A 16,711-nucleotide genomic window follows, 5' to 3' on the forward strand; every position below is an offset into this window, starting at 1 on the left:
ATCATATGAAAATATATATATATATATATATATATATAAGAGAAATAGAAAAATCAAACCTCAGAGGATTCCTTAAGATCATATATGTTCTTAAAACTTGTTTGGTTAATAAGATCATCCTTAAGAGAGTATGATGGTCCATCAGATAACTGACACAGCTGGTATGCAGGCGGAACTCCAACCATTATAACACTGTAAACAATTATAAAACAACAAAAAATCAGCTTTGAATAAATAATAATGATTGAAAAAAATATAAATTAATTAGCATTACCTCTTCCTAAAATCCTTCACTTTTGGAAAGTCAGTGTTGATGTACAAAATGGAGTTGCAATTTGTATTAGATACACCCATTGAGCCTAAAATTTGATATAAAAAAAATATAAGAATGTAAATAAGAAAGTATAAATTTTACATGTTGATTAGCAGATTTGGATAGAACATCTATACTAACCCTTGAAGAGATTGAACTTTTCAAATTGAATTATTATTATATACTCAGAAGTGGGTTGATCCTCAATATGCTTAACTAACATCTTGGCATACTCTTCCCACAGAGTACACCTAATTTTACCATTACCCCTATTTAAAAAGCATATAACAAAAATTTAATGATGGTGAAGGAGTAATGAAATTATAGAATATAAATAACAGAGTTTAACAACATATATAATGGTCGGGAATACTTCATGTCATCAAGTTCAACCACAATGTATACACAACTCTTACCATTCCTTGTAAACTCAATTGTGTCACCCTTTCTAGTAATCAAGCCAATAACATCTAGCAAAAAAAGGGGAAGTTACATGTATAAAAGCTATATAATATAAGAAAAATTGATCTTAAAAGTTCAAATAATTTATACCAATTAAGTGGGACTGAGGTTGGAATGCTTGAGTATCAGTTCATTAGATACGAAACGGAAACTATGATCAATGAAGCCAGGCTCGTGAACAATCATAAGCTGAGTTTCTCTCTTGAAATATATACAATGAGAATGAGTTGTTGGCTTGTACTTCTGATCATTCAGTGACAATGAGAAGTTGGATATTGTGTATACTTTGCCATCAGATAAGTCCTCAAATGGTCTTCTGAGAGGATTCCTTATAGTACATTGAATACGATCCCCTGAAAGAGCATAATGATATAAAATTAATAACAAATTCTTTGTGAACTACTAAAATATCTTATATGAAAATTAGCAAACTACACAAACCATTTCATCCATCATGACCAGTTCAATCATCAGTTTCTGATACTTAAGCTTAGAATAAGTTAGTGACCAAGACTTAATGAGCCTTACTTTGATCTTATAGACCTGATTTTTAGATAAGGGGTCTATATACTTCAAGAGAGTAAACTGTGAAGCCATTTCAAGTGAGAAAATAATTAAAGAATAGAAAAAAAAGAGAGAGTTAGAAAACTAATAAAAAGTGGGATATAAGTAAGATGTGAGGTATAGGGAGTGCCTAGAAGGCAAAATATAGAGGTTGGAATGTGACTGTTTAGAAATTGGTAAGAGGACACCATAAATGGACAATAGCAATCAGACAGGAAGAAGCCATGAACATGTTAGAAAATAGTAGTTCATGAATCAGACAAAGACAAAAATTTGTAGAAGTGGATGTCATCTTATATAAAAAAAAATAAATCATGTACATTATTAATTAATTTTGAAGTTTAGAAACATAAAAAAAGACAGAGAAAGTGAACAAAAGATAGAAAGCCATACTTCTGTGCTTATGCAGTACAACTAAAAAATTAAATGTATAAAGAGTTAAGTTTTGTTGACTACATTACAACATTATAAAAATAAATTTACAACTGAATAATTTGTTATTCAAGTCTACCTGAAATGCTTAAAATGAAATTATACTTTGGATGAATAACTGGTCAGAATAAAAAGAACGTTGAAGTATTTTACATGATCAGTAATTAATTAAGCATTTCATTTGAAAGAGCAATATACTGAGTAAATAATAAGACTAAATATCAGCTAAGATAAGACTTTTCTGAAAATCATATTTCATATGAGATTCATTGTCTAGAGAGTGTGATCAAGTAAGAAAGAAAACTGTGAAATGTCTGAATTATATGAAATAAACCAAGAAAAAACTATTAAATGTAACAAAAAAATTTAAGAACATCTTTTTTGATATAAATTATTGATTAATGTGATTTTCAAAGAATTAGAACAACTACTGATATGAGAAATACATGAGCTTGAATAGGATTGATTACATTAGCTTAAGTAGAATAACAATACTATACGAATTGGAATGGGAAATTAAAGAAATAGAGCAAAATTTAGTATTAATATCATTCAGATGAACTAAGGATTAATAAAGTCAATCTTGAGGTAATGATACAAATATACAATGAGCGTAAATCATATTGTCATAAAATTAAAGTAAGTCAAAAGGAAAATTGGCATTAATATAATGAAGATGAAATTACAATATAGCCATAGTTAAAATAATGAAACAACATTACAATTAGGAGAAAATTATAACATAAACTCAGACGACAACAACTAAACTATGACATTGACAACAAAATTAAATACTAATAATTGAAATCGACATGGTGGTCTCATCATCAAAAGAAACAGTGAAACGAAGAAGACTTCTAGCCTTAAGTCCACGTTTCAAGAAAAATCTACGCCAGCCCCTTGTAAGAAAAGTCTCAGAGGATGTTGAGCTTCTCTAGCATAATTTCAGCACAACATTTGGTCAATCAGGTTGGATGACATTAACATGTGATCAAATCGAGATGGGAATGCCTAGGAGGCAAATCTTGAAGTCAAAAGCTAAATCAAAAATTTATTCTGAAAAATAAAAATTAGAAAAAAAATGAATACAGTGATAATAATAATAAACAAACAGCAACTTAAATAGAGTAACATGCAATGTTATTACCATAAAGTAGTTTGAAGAATGAGAAGCGGATACAGGCTTCTCCAAAGTGTACACAATAGGAAAAACAGGAGAAGGTGGTTCAACATTAATAGTAACTGAAGGTAAGGAGAAAACTACAAGGGTAGAAACAGGTTGCTGGATATCAAGCAATAAGTGAGAAATACTAACATTCAAAAGATTAGGACAAATTGAAGAAGAAGGGGCCTCCTCCAATGACAAAGTTGTTTAAAAGGATCAGAAATATTTGCAGGACCAATAACCATTTCACATGGAATATGGTTGTCCGTAACACTATATTGGATGTGATCTGCATTGCAATCAGAATAAACAGGGAGTTCTTTATGTAAAAAATCATGAACAATATGAACAGAAAATGGTGACTCCAGAGGTGATGAGTTATGAAAAGAACTTTGATTAGATTCATTAAGGGAGACATTAATATCTGGAAAGTTTATAGAGTGTAAAATAGGATTAAGAACATCAGTAGACTCGGAAAGATCTATGACATCCTTAACAGAAATAGATGGCTTAATATCACAGGAAAGCTTAATTCGGGGAAAACAGGGCTCTTTAAAATGCATATTATGGTCCGTAACTTCAAGAATAAGAAACTTTGTACTTTCTAGCATAATAAACACTCAACCAACCACCTTGCTTAAGCCCATAAAACATGTAAAAATTGTTGTAACCAGCAACAATTATTGCAGTGCAGTGACTCTTCTCAATGATAAGTTAGAGCTCATTGCTAGAGAAATCATAAAAGGATAAGTTGGTGGGTAATTTATCCTTGAATCTCTTGTAAAAAATAGATGGCAATTCACCCATCTGCTGTTGTAAAACAAAAATTATGATTTATTATGTCAATGTAAACGAACCAAAGATGAAGATGACTTAACAAATAAAAATAGAAAAAGAACTGACATAAAGAGATGATTTAATTGATATACTACCATATCAGGATTAACTTCCATGAAAAAATAATGGCCTTGATCATGAAACTTCATTTTGGATAGCAGAGCTAAATGTAAATAATAAGAAAAGGATGTGATAGTGGAGTAGAAAGGAGCTAAAATTAAGTAAAAATACGCTGATCAATAAGAGAACCATGAGAGGTTATGGTAGTATAAATAGAAAAAATGGATAAAGGGAAATGGTTACTCTGTATTGAAAAAAAATCAAACCAAATATTAAAAAATTAAAAAAATAAATTACAATAACAAATCAATAAGAGTGTCATGCATTCTAGAAAATTGTATAATTGGGCATGAACACAGAGAAGATAAGTGAGAAGGATTTTGAAATTATGATAATAATATAAAATAAGCAATGATGATTGGGCATTCATCAACATGAGCAATTATGACAAACAGGAAATTGATTACAATGTAAGTGAAAAAAGTAGTAGCCAATAGGCAAAGCAAAAGTGAAAAATATGACAAAGGTTTAAAAATAAAACTCAACTGATAACACTGAGACGTGTATGAAATTATAAAATTATATGGTTCAGTGTACATGAAGTACTTGTAATGAATATGATGACCAGATAAAAAGTTCATTCACGTGTGATTGGGATCAATACATGAAATAAGTAAACGGTTCATATAGTTGTAATAAAATTTGTACTCAGACATTCTCCTTACGTTGCAAATATATTCAAGCTTGCATAATTCTCAGCAAAAAAAAAAATTATACCTACTATAAATATCCCTTTGGTCGAGATGAATCATGTAGCTAAGGGTGTTCATGGTCCGGCCCGGCCCCGAACGTTTTAAGGACTAATTTGGTGTGATTTTACCGGGTGTAGGGCCGGGTAAGGGTCTCAAAAATAGACCCAGTCATTATTTCGGGTCGGGTTCAAGTCATAGCTCGGGTCACCCGAACTCGACCCGGTGGCCTAATCATCATACATAATTAATATTTTGTGTTATTAGTGATGGATGATGGCTATTCTTATGTGGAATTTAAATATTGTAAACTGGTGCACGAAATTGTGATCTCTGGTAATGTGCTCTAATCTCAATTCATAATTTGTCACAACTTCGATACAACTAACCAGCAAGTGCACTGGGTCGTCCAAGTAATAAACCTTACGTGAGTAAGGGTCGATCCCACGGAGATTGTTGGTATGAAGCAAGCTATGGTCACCTTGTAAATCTCAGTCAGGCGGATATCAAAAGGTTATGGAGTTTTCGAAATTAAATAATAAGTAAACATAAAATCAGGATAGAAACACTTATGTAATTCATTTGTGAGAATTTCAGATAAGCGTATAGAGATGCTTTCGTTCTTCTGAATCTCTGCTTTCCCGCTGTCTTCATCCAATCAGTCTTACTCCTTTCCATGGCTGGCTTTATGTAAGGACATCACCGTTGTCAATGGCTACTTTTAATCCTCTCTGGAAAATGGTCCGATGCGCTGTCACTGCATGGCTAATCGTCTGGAGGCATCACCCTTGTCAATGGATGCATCCTATCCTCTTGTGAAAATGGTCCAAATGCTCTGTCACAGCACGGCTAATCATCTGAGGTTCTCGATCATACTGGAATAGGATTCACCCTCCTTTTGCGTCTGTCACTACGCTCAGCACTCGCGAGTTTGAAGTTCATCACAGTCATTCAATCCCAGAGTCCTACTCGGAATACCACAGACAAGGTTTAGACTTTCCGGACTCTCATGAATGCCGCCATCAATCTAGCTTATACCACGAAGATTCTGATTAAGAGATCCAAGAGATACTCATTCAATCTAAAGTAGAACAGAAGTGGCTGTCAGGCACGCGTTCATAGGGAATGATGATGATTGTCACGTTCATCACATTCAGGTTGAAGTGCGAATGAATATCTTAGAAGCGGAATAAGTTGAATTGAATAGAAAAACAGTAGTACTTTGCATTAATCTTTGAGGAACAGCAGAGCTCCACACCTTAATCTATGGAGTGTAGAAACTCTACCATTGAAAATACATAAGTGAAAGGTCCAAGCATGGCCGAATGGCCAGCCCTCATAATCTAAGAACCAGGCATCCAAAGATGTCTAATACAATAGTAAACAGTCCTATTTATACTAAACTAGTTACTAGGGTTTACAGAAGTAAGTAATTGATGCATAAATCCACTTCCGGGGCCCACTTGGTGTGTGCTTGGGCTGAGCTTGAATGTTACACGTGCAGAGGCTCTTTCTGGAGTTGAACGCCAGGTTGTAACGTATTTCTGGCGTTCAACTCTGGTTTGTGACGTGTTTCTGGCGTTTAACTCCAGACAGCAGCGTAGAACTGGCGTTCAACGCCCTTTTACGTCATCTAAACTCGGCCAAAGTATGGACTATTATACATTGCTGGAAAGCCCTGGATGTCTACTTTCCAACGCAATTGATAGCGCGCCATTTTGAGTTCTGTAGCTCTAGAAAATCCACTTTTAGTGCAGGGAGGTCAGAATCCAACAGCATCAGCAGTCCTTCTTCAACCTCTGAATCTGATTTTTGCTCAAGTCCCTGAATTTCAGCCAGAAAATACCTGAAATCACAGAAAAACATAAAAACTCATAGTAAAGTCCAGAAATGTGAATTTAACATAAAAACTAATGAAAGCATCCCTAAAAGTAACTAGATTCTGCTAAAAACATACTAAAAACAATGCCAAAAAGCGTATAAATTATCCGCTCATCACAACACCAAACTTAAATTGTTGCTTGTCCCCAAGCAACTGAAAATCAAATAGGATAAAAAGAAGAGAATATACTATAAATTCCAAACTATCAATGAAACATAGCTCCAATTAAATGAGCGGGACTTGTAGCTTTTTGCCTCTTGAATAGTTTTGGCATCTCACTTTATCCATTGAAGTTCAGAATGATTGGCATCTATAGGAACTCAGAGTTCAGATAGTGTTATTGATTCTCCTAGTTCAGTATGATGATTCTTGAACACAGCTATTTTATGAGTCTTGGCCGTGGCCCTAAGCACTTTGTTTTCCAGTATTACCACCGGATACATAAATGCCACAGACACATAATTGGGTGAACCTTTTCAGATTGTGACTCAGCTTTGCTAAAGTCCCCAATTAGAGGTGTCCAGGGTTCTTAAGCACACTCTTCTTTTGCTTTAGACCTTGACTTTAACCGCTCAGTCTCAAGTTTTCACTTGACACCTTCACGCCACAAGCACATGGTTAGGGACAGCTTGGTTTAGCCGCTTAGGCCGGGATTTTATTCCTTTAGGCCTTCCTATCCACTGATGCTCAAAGCCTTGGGATCCTTTTTATTACCCTTGCCTTTTGGTTTTAAGGGTTACTGGCTTTTTGCTCTTGCCTCTTGGTTTTAAGAGCTTTTGGCTTTTTCTGCTTGCTTTTTCTTTTTCTTTCTATTTTTTTTTGCCTATATTTTTTTTCTGCAAGCTTTGTTCTTTGCTGCTTTTTCTTGCTTCAAGAATTATTTTTATGATTTTTCAGATTATCAAATAACATGTCTCCTTTTCATCATTCTTTCAAGAGCCAACATATTTAACATTCTTAAACAACAACTTCAAAAGACATATGCACTGTTCAAGCATTCATTCAGAAAACAAGAAGCGTTGTCACCATATCAATATAATTAAACTAAGTTCAAGGATAAATTCGAAACTCATGTACTTCTTGTTCTTTTGAATTAAAACATTTTTCATTTAAGAGAGGTGATGGATTCATAGGACATTCATAACTTTAAGACATAGTTACTAAATACTAATGATCATGTAATAAGACACAAACATGGATAAGCACTTAAAGAAAACGAAAAACAGAGATTTTAAGAACAAGGAATGAGTCCACCTTAGTGATGGTGGCGTTTCCTTCTTGAGGAACCAATGATGTCCTTGAGCTCTTCTATGTCTCTTCCTTGTCTTTGTTGCTCCTCCCTCATTGCTTTTTGATCTTCTCTTATTTCATGAAGGATGATGGAGTGCTCTTGATGTTCCACCCTTAATTGTCCCATGTTGGAACTTAATTCTCCTAGGGAGGTGTTGATTTGCTCCCAATAGTTTTGTGGAAGAAAATGCATTTGAGGCATCTCCGGGATCTCATGGTGATGAGCTTCATGCGTCTCATGAATGGGCTCTCTTGCTTGCTCCATCCTTTTCTTAGTGATGGGCTTCTCTTCCTCAATGGGAATGTCTCCTTCTATGAAAGCTCCAACTGAGTAACATAGATGGCAAATAAGATGAGGAAAAGCTAGCCTTGCCCCAGGAGAGGGCTTTTCGGCTATTTTGTAGAATTCAAGGGAGATGACTTCATGAACTTCTACTTTCTCTCCAATCATGATGCTATGAATCATGATGGCCCGATCCACAGTAACTTCAGATCGGTTGCTAATGGGGATGATGGAGCGTTGGATGAACTCCAACCATCCTCTAGCCACAGGCTTGAGGTTCAGTCTTCTTAATTGAACTGGCTTGCCTTTGGAGTCAATCTTCCATTGAGCTCCTTCCACACATATGTCCATGAGGACTTGGTCCAACCTTTGATTAAAGTTGACCCTTCTAGTGTAGGGGCGTGCATCTCCTTGCATCATAGGCAAGTTAAACGCCAACCTCACATTTTCCGGACTAAAATCTAAGTATTTCCCCCGAACCATTGTAACATAATTCTTTGGATTCGGGTTCTTACTTTGATCATGTCGGATCTCCGGATACTCATTCTTTTCGAGTTTGAAAGGGACCTCAGGGATCACCTTCTTCTTGGCCACAACATCATAGAAGTGGTCTTGATGAGCTTTGGAGATGAATCTTTCCATCTCCCATGACTCGGAGGTGGAAGCTTTTGTCTTCCCTTTCCCTTTTCTAGAGGATTCTCCGGTCTTAGGTGCCATCAATGGTAATGGAAAAATAAAAAGCTTATGCTTTTACCACACCAAACTTAAAATATTGTTCGCCCTTGAGCAAGAAAGAAGAGATGAAGAAGAAGAAGAAATGGAGGAGAGGGAGAGAGAGATGTGTTTCGGCCAAGAAGGGGTAGAGAGGGTTGTGTTGTGTGAAAATGAGGAGGAATGGAGGGCTATATATAGGGAAGGGAGGGGGGGGTAAGGTTTCGGCCATATAGGGTGGGTTTGGGTGGGAAATTGATTTTGAATTTTGAAGGTAGGTGGAGTTTATGAGGTAGGTTTATGGGGAAGAGTGGATGGATGTGAGTGGTGAAGTGGTGATAGGGAAGAGAGATTGATGTGATTGGTGAAGAGTTTTGGGGAAGAGTGTTTATGGGATTGTGTGAAAGAGGGGTGAGAAGAAGTGAATGGAGGTAGGTGGGGATCCTGTGGGGTCCACAGATCCTGAGGTGTTCAAGGATTTACAACCTTACACCAAATTAGGCATGTAAAATGCCTTTGCACACAACTCTGGGCGTTCAGCGCCAGATTGGTGCTTGTTCTGGGCGTTGAACGCCCATTTGTTGCCCATTTCTGGCGTTGAACGCCAGAACCATGCTTGTTCTGGGCGTTCAGCGCCAGCTCTTCTCCAGGGTGCATTTATGGCGTTCAAACACCCAGATGCTGCCCATTTCTGGCGTTCAGGGTTCTGGCGTTGAACGCCCAAAACATGCTTCTTACTGGCGTTTAAACGCCAGTAAGGTCTTCCTCCAGGGTGTGATTTTTCTTCTGCTGTTTTTGATTCCGTTTTCACTTTTTATATTTATTTTGTGACTCCACATGATCATGAACCTAATAAAACATGAAAAACAATGAAAATTAGATAAATAATATTGGGTTGTCTCCCAACAAGCGCTTCTTTAATGTCAATAGCTTGACAGTGGGCTCTCATGGAGCCTCACAGATGTGCAGAGCTTTGTTGAGACCTCCCAACACCAAACTTAGAGTTTGGATATGGGGGTTTGACACCAAACTTAGAGTTTGGTTGTGGCCTCCCAACACCAAACTTAGAGTTTGACTGTGGAGGCTTTGTTTGACTTTGCTTTGAGAGAAGCTCTTTATGCTTCCTCTCCATGGATGCAGAGAGAGATCCTTGAGTTGTAAACACAAGGTTGTCCTCATTTATTTGAAGGATCAATTCTCCTCTGTCCACATCAATCACAGCTCTTGCTGTGGCTAGGAAGGGTCTTCCAAGGATGATTAATTCATCCTCATCCTTCCCAGTATCTAGGACTATGAAATCAGTAGGGATGTAAAGGCCTTCAACCTTTATTAACACGTCCTCTACTTGTCCATAAGCCTGTTTTCTTGAATTGTCTGCCATCTCTAATGAGATTTTAGTGGCTTGCACCCCAAAGATTCCTAGTTTCTCTATTACAGAGAGGGGCATGAGGTTTATCCCTGAACCAAGGTCACACAGAGCTTTTTCAAAGATCATGTTGCCTATGGTACAAGGTATTACGAACTTTCCAGGATCCTATTTCTTCTGAGGCAATCTCAGTTGATCCAGATCACTTAGTTCATTGGTGAACAAGGGATGTTCATCTTCCCAAGTCTCAATACCAAATAATTTGGCATTCAGCTTCATGATTGCACCAAGGTACTTGGTAACTTGCTCTTCAGTAACATCCTCATTCTCTTCAGAAGAGGAATACTCATCAGAGCTCATGAATGGCATAAGGAGGTTTTAGTGGAATCTCTATGGTCTCTAGATGAGTCTCAGATTCCTTTGGTTCCTCAGAGGAAAGCTCCTTATTGATCACTGGACGTCTCAGGAGGTCTTCCTCACTGGGATTCACGTCCTCTCCTTCCCTTACAGGTTCGGCCATGGTGATCAATTCAATGGCCTTGCACTCTCCTTTTGGATTTTCTTCTGTATTGCTTGGGAGAGTACTAGGAGGGATTTCAGTGATCCTTTTACTCAGCTGGCCCACTTGTGCTTCCAAATTTATAATGGAGGATCTTGTTTCATTCATGAAACTCACAGTGGCCTTAGATAGATCAGAGACTAAGTTTGCTAAATTAGAAGTATTTTGTTCAGAGTTCTCTGTTAGTTGCTGAGTGGATGATGGAAAAGGCTTGCTATTGCTAAACCTGTATCTTCCACCATTATTAAAGCCTTGTTGAGGCTTTTGTTGATCCTTCCATGAGAGATTTGGATGATTTCTCCATGATGGATTATAGGTGTTTCCATAGGGTTCACCTAAGTAATTCACCTCTGCTATTGCAGGGTTCTCAGGATCATAAGCTTCTTCTTCAGAAGACGCCTCTTGAGTACTGTTGGATACAGCTTGCATTCCATTCAGACTCTGAAAAATCATATTGACTTGCTGAGTCAATATTTTGTTCTGAGCCAGTATGGCATTCAGAGTATCAATTTCAAGAACTCCTTTCTTCATAGGCGTCCCATTATTCACAGGATTCCTCTCAGAAGTGTACATGAACTGGTTATTAGCAACCATGTCAATGAGTTCTTGAGCTTCTGCAGGCGTTTTCTTTAGGTGAATGGATCCACCTGTAGAAGTATCCAATGACATCTTTGATAGCTCAGATAAACCATCATAGAATATATCTAGGATGGTCCATTCTGAAAGCATGTCAGAAGGACACTTTTTTGTCAGCTGCTTGTATCTTTCCCAAGCTTCATAGAGGGATTCACCTTCTTTCTGTCTGAAGGTTTGAACATCCACTCTAAGCTTGCTCAGCTTTTGAGGAGGAAAGAACTTGGCTAAGAAAGCCGTGACCAGCTTATCCCAAGAGTTCAGGCTGTCTTTGGGTTGAGAGTCCAACCACACTCTAGCTCTGTCTCTTACAGCAAAAGGGAAAAGCATGAGCCTGTAGACTTCAGGATCTACTCCATTAGTCTTAACAGTATCACAGATCTGCAAGAATTCAGTTAAGAACTGAAAAGGATCTTCAGATGGAAGTCCATGAAACTTGCAGTTCTACTGCATCAGAGAAACTAGCTGAGGTTTCAGCTCAAAGTTGTTTGCTCCAATGACAGGAATGGAGATGCTTTTTCTATGTAAATTGGAATTAGGTGCAGTAAAGTCACCAAGCATTCTCCTTGCATTATTATTGTTTTCGGCTGCCATCTCCTCTTCCTGTTCGAAAATTTCTGAAAGGTTCTCTCTGGATTGTTGTAATTTAGCTTCTCTTAGTTTCCTCTTCAGAGTCCTTTCAGGTTCTGGATCTGCTTCAACAAGAATATTCTTGTCCTTGCTCCTGCTCATATGATAAAGAAGAGGGCACAGAAAATAATAATAATAATAATAATAATAGGGATCCTTTATACCACAGTATAGAAGTCCCTGTGTGAGTGGAAGAAAGGAAGGGGACAAAGAATGTAATGTAAAGAAAGAAACACAAGGGTGAGGAGAACAGAGATGTGAGGTGAGGAGATATTAGTAGATGAATAAATAAATAGAATAAGATGAGAGAGGGAAAATTTCGAACATAATTTTTGAAAAAGAGTTAGTGATTTTCGAAAATAGTTTTTGAAAAAGGTTAGTAATTTTCGAAAATAAAAAATCAAAAATTAAAATAATTAGTTAATTAAAAAGAAATTTTGAAAAAGAGGGAAGATATTTTCGAAAATTAGAGAGAGAGAGTTAGTTAGGTAGTTTTGAAAAAGATAAGAAACAAACAAAAAGTTAGTTAGTTAGTTGAAACAAATTTGAAAATCAATTTTGAAAAGATAAGAAGATAAGAAGTTAGAAAGGATATTTTAAAATCAAATTTTGAAAATCTCATGGAGAATGATGGAGTGCTCTTGGTGTTCCATCCTTAGTTGTCCCATGTTGGAACTTAATTCTCCTAGGGAGGTGTTGATTTGCTCCCAATAGTTTTGTGGAGGAAAGTGCATCCCTTGAGGCATCTCAGGGATTTCATGGTGAGGAATTTCCTCATGCTCTTGTTGAGGTCCATGATCTCTTGTTTGCTCCATCCTTTTCTTAGTGATGGGCTTGTCCTCATCAATGAGGATATCTCCCTCTATGTCAATCCCAGCCGAATTGCAGAGGTGGCAAATGAGGTGAGGAAAGGCTAACCTTGCCAAAGTGGAGGACTTGTCAGCCACTTTGTAGAGTTCTTGAGGTATAATCTCATGAACTTTCACTTCCTCCCAATCATGATACTATGGATCATGATGGCCCGATCCACAGTTACTTCGGATCGGTTGCTAGTAGGAATGATAGAGCGTTGGATGAACTCCAACCATCCTCTAGCTACAGGCTTAAGGTCCGGTCTTCTCAATTGAACCGGGTTGCCTCTTGAGTCAACTTTCCATTGAGCTCCTTCCACACATATGTCCATGAGGACTTGGTCCAACCTTTGATCAAATTTGACCCTTATAGTGTAGGGGCATGCATTTTCTTGCATCATTGGCAAGTTGAACGCCAACCTTACATTTTTCGGACTGAAATCTAAGTATTTCCCCCGAACCATTGTAAGCCAATTATTTGGATTTGGGTTTATACTTTGATCATGGTTCCTAGTGATCCATGCGTTTGCATAGAACTCTTGAACCATTAAGATTCTGACTTGTTGAATAGGATTGGAGAGTACTTCCCATCCTCTTCTTCTAATCTCTTGTCAGATCTCCGGATATTCGCTCTTTTTGAGCTTAAAAGGAACCTTAGGGATCACCTTTTTCTTGGCCACAACTTCATAGAAGTGGTCTTGATAGACCTTTGAGATAAATCTCTCCATCTCTCATGATTCAGAGGTGGAAGCAATTACCTTCCCTTTCCTCTTTCTTGAGGTTTCTCTGGCCTTAGGTGCCATTAATGGTTATGGAAAAACAAAAATCAATGCTTTTACCACACCAAACTTAAAAAGTTTGCTCGTCCTCGAGCAAAAGAAGAAAAAAAGTAGTAGAAGAAGAAGAAAATGGAGGAGATGGAGTGAGAGAGTGTATTCGGCCAAGGGGGGAAGTAGTGTTTGTGATGTGTGAAAATGGAGTAGTGTTAAGGGGTTTATATAGGGGTGGGGGGAGGGTAGGTTTCGGCCATTAGGGTTGGTTTTGGGAGGGAAAAGAATTTGAATTTTGGAGGTAGGTGGGGTTTATGGGGAAGAGTGGATGGATGTGAGTGGTTAAGGGTATTTGGGGAAGAGGTATGAAGGTAACTGGTGAAGGGTATTTGGGGAAGAGTGTTATGAAAAGGTGTGAAGAGGAGAGAAGAAGAGGTGGGGTAGGTGGGGATCCTGTGGGGCCCACAGATCCTAAGGGGTCAAGGACTTAGCATCCCTGCTTCATTTAGGCGTGTAAAACGCCCTTAGAATGCATGTCTAGCGTTAAATGCCAGCTTACTGCTTATTTCTGGCGTTTAACGCCAGCTTTTCTCCCATTCCTGGCATTAAACGCCAATTCCATGCTCTGTTCTGGCGTTAAACACCAGTCTAGTGCTTGTTTCTGGCGTTTAACGCCAGCTTGATGCTTCTTTCTGGCGTTAAACGCCAGTTTGATGCTTCTTACTAGCGTTTAAACGCCAGTAAGCTCTTCCTCCAGGGTGAGCTATTTTTAATGCTGTTTTTTATTCTGTTTTTGATTTTTCAGTTATTTTTGTGACTTCACATGATCATCAACCTAAAGAAAACATAGAATAGTAATGGAAAATAAATATATATAATTAAATAACAATGGGTTGCCTCCAACAAGCGCTTCTTTATCAATAGCTTGACAGTGAGCTCTCATGGAGCCTCACAGAAAATCAGAGCAATGTTGGGGCCTCTCAACACTAAACTTAGAGTTTGGTTGTGGCCTCCCAACACCAAACTTAGAGTTTGAATGTGGGGGTTTTGTTTGACTCTGTACTGAGAAAAGCTTTTCATGCTTCCTCTCCATGGTTACAGAAGGAGAACATTGAGTTCTGAATACAAGGCAGTCCTCATTCAACTGAAGGACCAACTCTCCTCTGTCAACATCAATCACTGCTTTTGCTGTGGCTAGGAATGGTCTGCCAAGGATGATGGATTCATCCTCATCCTTCCCAGTGTCTAGGATTATAAAATCAGCAGGGATGTAAAGGCTTTCAACCTTCACTAGCACATCCTCTACTAGTCCATAAGCCTGTTTCATGGATTTGTCTGTCATTTCTAGTGAGATTCTTGTAGTTTGTACCTCAAAGATTCCTAGTTTCTCCATTACAGAGAGGGGCATGAGGTTTATCCCTGACCCCAGGTCACATAGAGCCTTCTCAAAGGTCATGGTGGCTATGGTACAAGGTATGAAGAATTTTCCGGGATCCGGTTTCTTCTGAGGTAATGTCTGCCTCATTAATACACTCAGTTCATTGGTGAACAAGGGGGATTCATCCTCCCAAGTCTCAGTACCAAATAACTTGGCATTCACCTTCATGATTGCTCCTAGATATTTAGCAACATGCTCTTCAATGGTATCTTCATCCTCTTCAGAGGAAGAATATTCATCAGAGCTCATGAATGGCAAAAAGAAGTTCAATGGAATCTCTATGGTCTCTGTATGAGCCTCAGATTCCTTTGGTTCCTCAAAGGGAAACTCCTTTCTGTTCAGAGGACGTCCCATGAGGTCTTCCTCACTGGGATTCACGTCCTCCTCCTCCTCTGGGCATTCGGTCACACCAAGTAAGGTTATGGCCTTGCACTCTCTCTTGGGATTTTCTTCTGTATTGCTTGGGAGAGAGTACTGGGAGGAGTTTCAGTAATCTTCTTACTCAGCTGACCCACCTGTGCCTCCAAATTTCTAATGGAGGACCTTGTTTCATTTATAAAACTTAGTGTGGTCTTGGATAGATCAGAGACTATGGTCGCCAGGCCGGAATGGCTATGTTCAGAATTCTCTGTCTGTTGCTAAGAAGATGATGGAAAGGGCTTGCTATTGCTAAACATATTCCTTCCACCGTTATTATTGAAGCCTTGTTGAGGCTTCTGTTGGTCCTTCCATGAGAAATTTGGATGATTTCTCCATGAAGGATTATAGGTGTTTCCATAGGATTCTCCCATGTAATTTACCTCTGCTATTGCAGGGTTCTCAGGATCATAAGCTTCTTCTTCAGAAGATGCTTCTTTAGTACTATTGGATGCAGCTTGCAATCTATTCAGACTCTGAGAAATCATATTGACTTGCTGAGTCGATATTTTATTCTGAGCCAATATGGCATTCAGGGTATCAATTTCAAGAACTCCCTTCTTCTGAGGCGTCCCATTGTTCACAGGATTCCTCTCAGAGGTGTACATGAACTGGTTATTTGCAACCATTTCAATGAGTTTCTGAGCTTCTGCAGGAGTTTTCACGTGAAGAGATCCTCCTGCAGAATGATCCAATGACATTTTTGACAACTCAGACAGACCATCATAGAATATACTTATGATGTTCCATTCTGGAAGCATGTCAGTAGGACACCTTTTGATCAGTTGCTTGTATCTTTCCCAAGCTTCATAGAGGGATTCTCCTTCCTTCTGTCTGAAGGTTTGGATTTCCACTCTAAGCTTGCTCATCTTTTGAGGTGGAAATAATTTGGCCACGAAAGCACTGACCAGCTTATCCCAAGAGTTCAGGCTATCCTTAGGTTGTGAATCCAACCATGTTCTAGCTCTGTCTCTTACAGCAAAAAGGAAAAGCATAAGCCTGTAGACCTCGGGATCAACTCCATTGGTCTTGACAGTGTCACATATTTGCAAGAATTCAGCTAAAAACTGATGAGGATCTTCCATTGGAAGTCCATGAAACTTGCAGTTCTGTTGCATTAGAGAAACTAATTGAAGCTTAAGCTCAAAGTTGTTTGCTCCAATTGCAGGAAGTGAGATGCTTCTTCCATAGAAGTTAGAAGAGGGTGCAATAAAGTCACCAAGCATCTTCCTTGCATCTCCACCATTGTTATTAGGTTCGGCTATGTCTCCTTCTTTTTTGAAAATTTCTGTCAGGTCC

General features: G+C 38.2%; 2 non-coding genes across 2 annotated transcripts; both read left to right on the forward strand.

Moving 5' to 3' along the window:
• Positions 1 to 11,396: 11,396 nt before the first annotated feature.
• LOC112762026 (small nucleolar RNA R71) lies at positions 11,397 to 11,504 on the forward strand. Its single transcript, XR_003182388.1, has one exon. It is a non-coding gene; the product is annotated as a small nucleolar RNA R71 (small nucleolar RNA).
• A 4,663-nt stretch (positions 11,505 to 16,167) lies between these two features.
• On the forward strand, positions 16,168 to 16,275 carry LOC112761596 (small nucleolar RNA R71). The gene has a single exon (XR_003181984.1). It is a non-coding gene; the product is annotated as a small nucleolar RNA R71 (small nucleolar RNA).
• Positions 16,276 to 16,711: the final 436 nt, after the last annotated feature.

The sequence above is a fragment of the Arachis hypogaea genome, chromosome 16 (genome assembly GCF_003086295.3).
Source record: "Arachis hypogaea cultivar Tifrunner chromosome 16, arahy.Tifrunner.gnm2.J5K5, whole genome shotgun sequence".
NCBI lineage: Eukaryota > Viridiplantae > Streptophyta > Magnoliopsida > Fabales > Fabaceae > Arachis > Arachis hypogaea.